Here is an 11,172-nt window from a genome sequence, read left to right on the forward strand (position 1 = left end):
ATGTGTACATATATATATATATACACACATATATATACACACAGTTGATTGAGTTGGGCATGAGCAAAGTTGTCCTTCCTATTTCTGATTATGGGTGATTTGACAATGAAAGACCTTCAAGGGGATAAAACCATCTCCTTATTAGCAGGAAGAGCTTAAATTTTAAAAAGAGATAAATTTTGTGCATGGCTATATAGACATGTTGTCATCCCCCACAGATTACAATTTCTACAAGAAATGGGACTGTTTTTTTTTTCTTTCATCATTACCAAGCACAGGGTCTAGCACACAGTAAGTCTTTAATAAATGCACATTGATTACTTAAGTTGGGGAGGGAGGATTGATCAGACTTGGCTGCAATGGATGAAACAATGAATATTCTGTATTCTCAGCATTTGTCATAGTAGCTGCTTGGTGGCTTGTGTCTCCAGCAGTTTCCCTCCAGCCTCTGCTAACGGTCCTGTACTCCTGAGCACAGGGGAGCTATAAGGACAGAGACCACCAGCATACTCCACCTGCCCCATTCCATTAGGGATGCAGCGTAGGATGATATTGCTTTGAGATCTTCATAGGAAACCAGATGATTTCAGAGGGTCATGGTCAGAATGAGCTGCTTTCAGATGGCTATAGCCAATCCCCAGAGAATTTTCAGACATCTACAGAATGACTGTAATTTGCATCTTAAAAGCCCAGCAGATTTTCCTTTATAGGTTTCCCTTTCTGGGAAGTCTTAAGAGTTAGACCCATATGTAGGTCTTTCCTTGCAGATGGCGTGATGACTTTTGCATGGGAATCTCATCTCGGTTCTTGGCCTGTTTTTCACTACACAATAACTTATCCCCTGTGACCAATACTTCTCTAGTTAGATGTACTTGGGGGAAATAACAAATGTTTCTCATTTGGGGAGGACATCTGGTCACCGGTCAGTCACCCCTTTAAGGAAATCTGCCTCTGGCCTTTGACTGAGCTGGAAAATAGTCTGGTGGGTTTAAAAGCTGTATCTGTATAACTTGGAAAATGAGCTGCAAGCATAGAGACCTTCTCATCCATCACTGCTGAGAGGGCCTCACTGGTCCTGATGGCATCATGGAGGGTGGGGGGACACTAGGGGAGGAAGTGGCAAGGAAGCAGACCACTGGACAGACAGAGAATGGTGCCAGGAGGTCGGGCCCATTCCAGGGACAAAGTTAGACTTCTTCAGGCTCAGCAGGCTAATCACTCACAGCTGAGAGCAAGCAAACCAACCAGCAAACCTGATCCATCTGCCGATTGAACATTTGAGCTGCTACAGCAGGTTTTAAAGACATTTGGGGGAAAAATTTTTGTGTGTGTGTGTGTGTGTGTGTGTGTGTGTGTGTGTGTGTGTGTGTGTGTGTGTGTGTGGAGGGGGGTGCAGAGATTAGAAAGAAGGGGAGGGAGGGGAAGAGAAAAAACTTCCTCCTCAGTGTCATGCGCCAGCCTAAATTAACAACTAATGAAAGCAGATTGTATTTAACGGATTTTAATATAAATTAAGTTTAATGATGACACATTGAAAATAGTACACTGAAATCAGCTTGTATTAACAAGCTAACAGATGTTGGCATTTTTATTATTAATTATACATTTCATTATCATCTGATTATTGTCAAACATCATTTGACAAGGAAAATTATATAAAAGATTCATACACATTAGTTATGTTGTTAAGGGAATGTGTAAGCCTGTTTATGAATGTGGTATCTTTAGTAAATCTAATAGGATTTTTTTTTTATATAAAACTCAAAGTTTACGGAAGACCATAGAAGCCAAAGGAATGGATTGTGACAATCTTTTGCTCAGCAGTCCTTCTCATTTAAGACACCCAATATATGTTCATATAAGCTATTTGTGCCCAACCTATGATAAAGCCTTCTGAGCTTGACTGATCCACCAGTCAGATCTACTGTATGCACACTGACTCCAATACAGTGGCGCCATTTTGTTTCTCTTTGAGTACGAAAGACAACAATCAACCAATTTCGTGGAAGCCACTGTTTCATTATAGAATGCCATCACCGCCATGTATATAGTGGGGACATGTATTTACTCTTCCATTGGAGAGGAACTCTGGGGTAATGGATAGAAAGTAGGGGCTGGAGGCAAGTAGATGCCTATGTTTGCCTATGTTCAAATCTTACCTTTAACATATGCTACTTGTTTGAGTATCAACAAATGCATTTCTTCTGTAAAATGAGTATAATAGTACTCATGATACAGGGAAGCTAGGTGGCTCAGTGGATCGAGATCCAGACCTGGAGATGGGAGGTTCTGGGTTCAAACTTGGCTTCAAAGACTTCCTACCTGTGTGACCTTGGGTAAGTCACTTAACCCCAATTGTCTAGCCCTTACTGCTCTTCTGCCTTGGAACCAATCCTTAGTATTGATTCCAAAAGAGAAGGTAAGGTTTAAAAAAAATAGTAACCATGACACCTATCATATGGCATTGTTTCTTTGCTCAAGGAAGAACATTTATTACACCCCCCACTAGCAAGACAGCTAAGAGTGCTAGGCTTGGATTAGGAAGACACGGCATTAGCTGAGAAGGAAATTAACCTTTCTTGGCCTTCACTACCTCATCTGTAAAAAGGAGTTGGACTCAGTACTTCTAAGGCCCTTTCTAGCTCTAAATCTATGAATCTATGAAGATGAAATTAAAAAAAAGAAGAGCAACACTTGCTTCAAATAACCCAAACCAAAAAGAACCTATTTTCCCTTCCCACTAACAGGACTCCTTATCTTCTTCCCCACCTAGAATAAAATGAGCAACTCTCAGAATATAAACTCAATACAAAATCATCTGAAATAATAATAAAAGCTCAAATATGTAGGGATAGTTTTCAAAACAAATTGTACATATTAGTGGAGTCTATTCAAAGGAGGAATACCATATAATAACCTGGAGAAGGAAGGACCTGAGAGTTGCTTTCTCCCTCCCCAAGGCCCTGTAGCCCTGAGGAGTGCACTTGGAGTTTTAGTCTTGTTTTGTTTATCCTTTTCAGCTTGGTGCAGGGAATCTTTGAGACCCCTAGCTGGAAGCTTGGACCATAGGGACCTGGAAGCCCAGGAATATGGGCCAGATGTTGCAACTAGCTCAAGCCCTGTAAAATCAAGAAGACACAAGCCCAAGGGAGTTTTGGATTTGGGACTTTGTGAGTTCTATTGGAACAGAGCTAACCCATGAACCCAATCCACTTCCCCTCTCTAAAGACTAAAGTGGTATAAGAGGAATAATCTGCCCCTTTCTCCCTACCAGGTGCTGGGGAAAATATTTGTTCTTATACTTTTGAAGTAAATATTCCTTTGTCAAAAAAAAAAAGTCCACCATATACATTATTTCATTTGCTACAACCCAGTGGAGGGAAAATACAGGGAAATAAAATCATTCTTAGTTTATGAATAAGGAAACAAGCTCAGAAAATAAATGACTTGTCCAGGGTTACTTAGTTAATCAGCATCTGAAATAGGATTTGAATCCAAGTCTTCCTGGGTCCAAGTTCAGTGTCTTCTACACTATATTGCCTCAAGACTAAAAGTCAATGTGCTTGTTAGATGGCAGACATAATATTCTGTTTTAGGTAGTTGCAGGAGATGTCTGTCACTTGTGTGGAATGTTTGTGGATTAAACAAGGCATATGATTCTGCTAGTTGTGTTGCTATAAAGGAAACCGAATGAAGAGGGGCTGCCTAGAGTGGTTTGTCGACATCACGTGTTCATCCCTCAAGGGAATAAGAGCAAGTGTTGCAGACATAGAGGAGACAAGGCTGGACCTGTGTGTTGGTGGAGGGGACAGCTGCTTGATCAGTGTGATTTGAGATGTCAAAAGGCCCTGCCTCTCCCAAAATATCTACCCCACTGGCCTGCCATCCCAACCCACTCTTCTCCTACCTATTCTCAAATTCATAGGATCATAGATTTCAAGTTAGAAGGAACTTTAGAAATTGTCTAGTTCAAAGAATGTTATCTACCTCCAGAGAAAGAACTGTTGGAGTCGGAATGCAGATCAAAGTATTCTATTTTTCAATTCAGTTTATTTATATTTTTATTTTGGGGTTTTGGTTTTATATGAATATTCTTTTACAACAATGAATAATATGGAAATATGTTTTGCATAATAATGCATGTATAACCTAGGTCAACTTGCTTACCAGCTCCAGGACTGGGGAGAGAAGGAAGGGAAGGAGACAATTTAGATCTTATAACTTCAGAAAATATATGTGAAAAAAAATTTTACATATAATTGGAAAAATAAAATATCTTTTAAAAAAAGCAATTGTCTAGTTCATCCTCCTCGGTTTATTAATAAGGAAATAGTAGCCTAGAGTAGTGAGACTTGCTTGAAGACTCACAGGGAGTAAGTGGCAGAACTGGAACTGAACTCAGCTTATAAGATCATAGGAGCACAGACTTACAGGTGGAAGGAACTTCAGAGACCATCGAGTTCAACTCCCTTATTTTATAGATGAAGAAACTGAGGCCCCCACTTAGTTAAGTGACTTCTCCAAAGTCATAGAGGTCTTAAGTGATGGAGCCTAGATTCTACTGAAGCTGCCAAAATTCCTACTATGAAAGTCCTGTCAGTTCATTCACAGAGCATTGATTAAACCTTTACTATGTACCAGGCACTGCACTAAGCTCTGGATATACAAAGAAAGGCAAAAGCCCTGAAACAAAAATGTGCGTACAATATATAGACGGTGTAAAAGAGGGAAGACTAGCCCTGAGGGTGGACAGAAAAGACTTTCAGGAGGAGATGGGATTTTATTTTATTTTATTTTATTTTTTTTAGGAATTGGGATTTTAGCAGAGACTTGAAGATACAATAAAGATACTAATATTTACTCACTGGTCATTCATAATCTGAATTCTGCACAACCACTATAGTTTTCCAAAGCTAGACGTTACTTTGCTAATGCTGTCAGCATCAAAAAAGACAGATTTCATTCTGCCCACACAGCTAACTGGCATCATAGATAGCAATGCCAAGGTTGGAATTAGGCATACCTGGGTTTGAATCCTGCCTTAGTTATTGTTTCACTATTGTCTTTGCATCCCCAATGCTTTACATTTAGTAGTTGCTTACAAAATACTCTTTTTTTTTTTACCCTTACCTTCTGTCTTAGAATCAATTTCCAAGGTAGAAGAGTGGCAAAGGTAGGCAATTGGGTTAAAGTAGACAATAAAGTTAAAGTTAAAAATAAAGGTTAAAGCCCAGGGTCATACAGTTAGGAAGTGTCTGAGGTCAGATTTGAACCCAGGTCCTTCTGATTCCAGGTCTGATGCTCTCTATCCACTGAGCAACCTCATTGCCCAACTAAAAGCTCTTTGAATGAATTGAATGAATAGGTCTATCTATCTGGGGCTTAGAGATCACCTAGTGATCTATTTTACAAATAAATAAACTGAGGTCCAGAGATGAATGATTTACCTTGGAGTATAGCATTTTATAATTTGAAAGGGTCTACGAGAGTATCTAATCCAACTTTCTATTTGACAAATAGGGAAATCTCTCTAAGGTGACAGTGAGTAATAGTAATCAGGATGAGAACCCAGTGTCCTTATTCCCAATTCAATGCTTTTTCCAAAGTATCTTGCTGCCTCCTTAGTCATCTCTTCTGATAATACCTTTATACAATAATTGCTCCATCAAGAAAAATCTATGCTAATAATAAAAAATAAGTTCATATTTAAATTGTTTGCAAAGTGCTTTATGTATGTTATCTCATTTGATAACCCCAATGTTGCACTTACTTGAATACTTTGAGAAGCGCTTGGGGGAAGGCCAGATGTCCCACCAACGAAGTATTGGTTGTATGGAAGTACTCATTTTTCTCTGTGAAATATGTATTTTGCAGCCATGTACATCCTGACATTTGACTGATTTCCTATGTAGAATTATCCCAAAATAACTTGCATAAAATGCCAGATGAGGGCAACATCCCAGAGAAGCCTTTGGATAAAGTATAACCCGCTGTCAGCACCATTTGCCTGGGCTGCTCTTGTCTCATGAACAGAGAGGGTGAAGGAATTCCCAAAAGATTTTTCTCTGGCCAACTTTATGCTGTAAGAGTTTGCTACTAGACATGCTACCATTAAGTGGTATAAGGATAAAGGGGAAGCTGAGGGCATGCAACATCTGCCCTCAATCATGAGAACTGGTAATGCAAATACTCTCCACATGTTGTATTACATGGCACAATACTTTTTGTTAGATGAACATAGTATGATGGGAGCAGAGACTGGCAGGGAGCAAAGAGCTCAAGACAAGGTATGTGTCCCCCGAGCAGTAACAAGACACTTTGGCATCTGAGATGTCAGGGGATAAACAGTGGGAAGAATGAGGATGGTGGAGAAAGGTGACCTTGGATTTGACCACTGAGATAAAGAAGTCTGCCCCAAGATACTTCTCCACTTCTGAAGGACTGACTACTATTGTTGAATGGAGAGAGGAGATAAGAAAGTGGAGCTTCAATTACCAAAGGAAGGGACAGAGCCTTGGGACAGTGTTTTGGGTGGTTTTTAACTTTTGATGCCCTGAAGTAAGGCCAATTGCCCTTTTCTACTTATATCTTTGCACTTGTAGGAAGAGCTACCGGTGCTATGTTCATATTCTGGGTCCAGGATTGACTTATTCTTCCTTCCAAATCCATATTTTTTCCTATTACTGCTATTTCGCCTTGTGATTCTAATGCGTATCTAGGGGAGGACCAACTTACTAAAGTCTTCTTCTACTTAGTCCAATAGTTAAATGCAAAAAATGAAAAATTTCACTCTGAGTTTGGATTAAGATATTTCTGAAGTCTCATCTTCCAAGGGAAGTCTCAAGTGAGATTCCCAAGTGAAAAACAAACAAACAAAAAACCCCTACAAAATGCTATTTCAGCAAATGAATTGAGGAGTCCCCCATAAACCTTCTCTAAAACAATTGGGTGGTTTATCTAGGCTTAGGCAGGACAGTCATGGTCCTTCATATCAAAAACAGGGTGACTCGTCAGTATAATCAGAGGTTTGTTTTCCTTGTTTTATTCCATGTCAGCACAAACCTTGCTCATTCAATACATTTCGACACTGCCAATGACATTCCTTTAAAAAACTAGATTGGTCTCAAGGCAGCCTTTAGTTTAATGGGATCAGAAAGCAATCATGTCTAAGACAAAGGTGAATTTATTTTCTATGTGCTCCTATGCTCCCCCCAACTCACTGGAGGAGGGATGACTTAGTAATTGCTAAGCAAGTCAAGTGCCTTCACCTCTGAATGCAAGACAGGCACCCAGCTACAAATCGCCCTCTTTGTGCCAAATAGGGAAAGCTTGGACACGGTAATAATTCTGCCTTTATGTAACTAACATCCCCCTCCCACAAGTTGCTTTTTCAGAATTAAACCTTTTCAGTGAGAAACTCTTTCATTCTCTTGTTTCATATTATGTTGCTCCTGTTACTGTTCTTTCTAGCCTGCTGTTCTTAGTCAAATGATTTTAAGTGTCAGGAAATTAAATTCTGTACATCCCTCAAACAAAACAAAAAAAGTATGTGCACTTTGGAAAGTTTCCATCATGAAAGACTTGGGTTTTTTTCTTTCTTTCTTTCTTTCTTTTTTTTTTTTTTTGGTGGTGGTAGATAATAAGAAACTGATTTCTGATCTGTTTAACCTCTAGGGGGGCTTGAATGATGGTTAATGTGCCAAAGAGCCATGTGAAAGTCTGGGGGATGGGGGAATTAAAATTCAGGAAAACAATTTATGTGTGTGTATTTGCCCATGTTTGTGAAAATGTACTGTATGTATGCTTTCTTCAGAGAAATTTTTAAAATCCCTTTAAAACTGGAAGAATTACAAATTGTTGGATTAAGATTTTTTAATGGTGAATAAAATGCTTAGGATAAGAAATGTATTTATTTCTGGCATCTACCAAAATTTCTAAAAAATGCTCAATAGAAGGACACAAATAACCCTTTGGAAGAATTAGTCATGTTTATTCTGGAAAATGAATACTTAGCAAAGTCTTCTCATCGTTTCTATAAAAGTAGGTATTGTGCTATTTGTATTTTTATTTCCAGCATCCAGTAGAGTTCCTGGCATGTATCAGGTACTCGATAAGTATTTTTTTTTATTGAGTCATTCAGATATTTGAAATGTGACTTGGTGGATGGAGAGTCGGTCTTGGAATCAGGAAGAGCTGAGAAGTCCTGCATCAGACACATATTGGCTTTGTGACCTTGGACTAATTATTTAACTTTTTGGTGCTTCAAGTGAATCTCTTAAAATTATAAGTTGCAGAAAAGACATTTACCTGCCTTGGTAGGAGTAGTTCCTTCACTGAGTTGCTCCCTATTCTAAGGATGTCATAGATTTAGTAGATATCCTCTATTTAAAGAGTTGCCATATGCCAAAAAAAAGTAGCTTTAATCTACTTGGTTTCAGAGAGAAGAACAAGAACAAATGGGGAGAAGTAATAGATTCAGGGTTAAGAAACATCCAAAGGGGAGTGGAGCAAAGATGGCGACTTAGTAGCAGCAAAAGCTGGGATCACTCCAAGAATCCTCTCGAATCAAGAAACATCCAAACAAGTAGAGGTGTCCAAAAGTGAAATGGATTAACTTAGGAGATGAAGTTACCTATCACTGATTGTTTCCAAGTGACCACTTTTCAGAGATATTGTACAGAGCATCCATACTTGAAAGGTGGATGATGACCTCTAAGGTCCCTTTGTAGCTTGACATCCTTTCGAGATTTCTGTTATACCACTTATTATTATAATGCTTGTACATAGAAAGGCCGAATAGTCCAGTACAAATCAAATGTAAAATGCCTACAGGGAGCATGCATGATCAGTTTCAAAAAGAGAGGAAAAAAGGATTCTGAGCCTTCTTGGCTTGTAGGCTACTCCTTGCTGACTTTGATGTAGAGCTTGACCAATATGTTTCTGTCCTTCTCAAAGGCCTATGAATAGAGTGGACAGTGACAGTAATATACATTTGGCTCTGTGGGGATCGGGCACGTGGAGCTTATCACATTGTATGTTAGGGCCAGGACTTCCCTGGCAGTTTTTTCTCTCTCACTCACCAAATGGGGAGGTTTTCTCTAAAAGAAGACTGACCTGGGCCCTGATTAACCTACACGATAGGCTCCAGTTTCTAAGCTGACATGGGATAGACCTAATGGTAAAAGTTAACAAGCAATCCTCTGCAAACAAAACAAAACAAAACAAAACAAAATATATACACATGACACATTTTTAAGATTGATCTGCATTATTAACATTTTCACCACTTTCTTAAGTCTAGACAATAAAGATAAGAATAAATCAAGGCCCGAAGTGAAGCATTGCTGGTTTGTACCTTACATTGAAAATTTAACTGTCCCCCCAACTATAACTTCTAAACAAGGTCATATTAAACATGCAATTCCAAATGCTACTAGAAGCATTAAATACATCTGTGGATGTGAAAGGATCTGAGTTTGAATCCTATCTCTGACACGTTTTTTGGAGGCATGCCTCTGTTTCTTTATCTGCATAAGGGAAATGATATTACTTGTATTACTTACATTGCAGGGTGAGTAAAGTGCTTCTTAAATGCTATGTAAAGGTGTAGCTAGGTGGCTCAGTGGATTGAGAGTCAGATCTAGAGATGGGAAGTCTTGCGTTTAAATGTGGCCTCAGATCCTCCCTAGCTCTCTGACCTTGGGCAAGGTGCTTAATCCCCATTGCCCAACCCCTATCACTCTTCTCTCTTGGAACCAATACACAGTATTCTCTTTTTATTTAATTTTATTCATTAATTAAGAAATGTTTTCCATGGTTACATGATTCATGTTCTTTCCCTTCCCTCCTCCCACCCCTCTCCCATAGCCAACATGCAATTCCACTGGGTTTTACATGTGTCCCAATGCACAATATTGATTCCAAAATGAAAGGTAATTTTAAAAAATGCTATATAAATGTGAATGATGACAATGATGAGGATGACAAAAAGTGTTTTGTAGACATTAAAAAAATCTTTCATAGGTGGGAGGAAAACCATTAGGAAGCTATGTCATTCATGATGGGGATTTCCACACCCCAGCCAAAACTAGAAGCAGGCTCTCTCCCTGGAGATTTCACAGCTCTCACCCACAAGATCCTGACTCCATCACTAAGTAGCTTAACAAAGAGACACCAGTTCACCCACCTACCCTCAGACTCTCTCCCACTCAGACCAGCTGATCTACGGGGCCACCATGGCCGATGTGGGCAGAAAGCCAACTGCAGATGGAGTGGCTGTGGCCTCAGCTGTGCTCTCCCTGGGGGCTGAGGCTTTCAGCCTTGGAGGGAGATGGGCAGTTTGGAAGAGCTCAATGGACAGCTATGGAAAGGTGATGCCTTAGCTGGTGACCCAGCTGGCCGGAATCCAGATAGATAAATTGAACAGCCAGCTGATCCCACTGTGCCATCCTGTGGCTCTGAGCCTCACTCAGTTATAGCTGGAGCTAGATTTTGCCCAGCCTGCCCTAGGGATCCAGGCATCATGTTGGGCATGGAGCCCTGTAGGTATGGAAATGGAAGCCCTGACTTCTGCCCTCATCCTTTACAACATGTGCAAAGCAGTAAGCATGGATGTTGTCCCAGAAGAGATCAAAATCGCTTACCAAAACAGAGGGTCAAGGGGATACTTCAACTGAAGCTAAAATTCTGAACCTTCTCAGTCACAACTCTGATGGACCAAGGTCCCCTTCTTTCCTGAAAGTCTTTTATCAGACTTTGTAGTAGAACTAGGAGGACGAATGGTTCATTTTTGTAAGAAAACCGTGCCCTTCCATACTCCCCTTCTCTAGGCCCAAAGAACATGTCAGAAGTGGGAAGTACCCTAAGAATAGTTTAGTCATCGATTCAGAGCTAGAAGAGTCCTCAGAAATCATCTTGTCCAAAACTGTCTTTATATAGACGAGAAAACTGAGGCCCAGAGAGGAAGAGTAACTAGCTGGGATGAAGAGTGGGGATGGCACAGCTAGTCAGAAGCAGAAATGGGGTTAGATGTCAAATTTTATAGCTGGCAATTCTGACTCAATAATAATAATGATGATACTTTACTTTTGTAAAACATTCAACTCTTTTCAAAATGTTTTTACATCTATGATATCATTTGACTTTTGGATAATGCTGTGAAGTCAGCAGTGG

The 11,172-nt window shown here is 39.7% G+C and overlaps 1 pseudogene; it reads left to right on the top strand.

Annotated features, from left to right (window-relative positions):
- Positions 1 to 10,060: 10,060 nt before the first annotated feature.
- On the top strand, positions 10,061 to 10,676 carry LOC123234108 (annotated as a pseudogene).
- Positions 10,677 to 11,172: the final 496 nt, after the last annotated feature.

This window comes from Gracilinanus agilis, chromosome 2 (genome assembly GCF_016433145.1).
Source record: "Gracilinanus agilis isolate LMUSP501 chromosome 2, AgileGrace, whole genome shotgun sequence".
Classification (NCBI taxonomy): Eukaryota; Metazoa; Chordata; class Mammalia; order Didelphimorphia; family Didelphidae; genus Gracilinanus; species Gracilinanus agilis.